The sequence below is a fragment of the Triticum dicoccoides genome, chromosome 5B (genome assembly GCF_002162155.2).
Source record: "Triticum dicoccoides isolate Atlit2015 ecotype Zavitan chromosome 5B, WEW_v2.0, whole genome shotgun sequence".
In the NCBI taxonomy this organism is placed as follows: domain Eukaryota; kingdom Viridiplantae; phylum Streptophyta; class Magnoliopsida; order Poales; family Poaceae; genus Triticum; species Triticum dicoccoides.
The window spans coordinates 86,337,558-86,338,529 of NC_041389.1; positions in this window are offsets into that span (position 1 = coordinate 86,337,558).

The following is a 972-nucleotide window of genomic DNA, read 5'->3' on the forward strand; positions in this document are numbered from 1 at the left end:
CTACCTCGGTGGCGTGCTGGGGGCGGCGCTCGTCGTCATCGGACTCTGCGCGTTCCTGTGGGGCAAAAGCAAGGAGCTCGCGGCTGCCAAGGTGGTCAATGCCGAGCAGTAGCTGCGGCATGCATGAGACGCCGACGTGGCGATTTATCCAACCTAGGTACAGATGGGATTACTCAACCGTAGTAGTAACCTGAGATCATATCGCACACTGTTATGTGCTAGTTCGTCACGATCGGTATGATTCAGACACAAGCACAGACAGAAATAATCACAGACAGACGTTCAGCACATATGTATAGAGCATTCACAGAGGGTTGTTTTCATCCTTATATGCCTACTGAATCCAGTGGCACCATGTGCGCAGTATGTGCCAACGGAAAGAAGAATGCACAAGTAGTAGTATATGCATACATGCTTCATTATAACTTGTTAACGATCATATTCATAGGATAGTAAAAAAAATGGAGTGTCTATTTAGTAGTCGACGCGCCTCAGTCAAACTGTGTGACAAATAGAGAGATGACATGCGTTTTTCCTTTTTACCTACGGACGAAATTAATTGTACCATTCAAAGGTAGTACAGTACCATTTTCTTACTAGAGGTAGAGGGTGGGTCCTTTTTGGACGGAGAGCACATGCTCTCACACAAGAACTCAAAGGAAAGAGCAACTTGCCCCGACCTTTTCATGAAGGAACCCAACAGAGAAACTAGATTACAATTGGGTCTGGAAACTACCCCCAACGCAAAACCAATTGCACCGACGCCGAAGATGAACCACTTGGTTCAATGCAATCATCATTGCCTTCGAAGCAGATGCAAAGCTCGTTGGAAAAGGACACCATGGACTCTGGATCGAAGTGATACTACCTTCCTTTTGACAATCTTGGCCGGGATGAAGACCGGAGCGCTAGCTTCAATGCAAGCACCGATGGTAATGAACTGCTGTCCGAACATTAAACTCCAGTAATCCA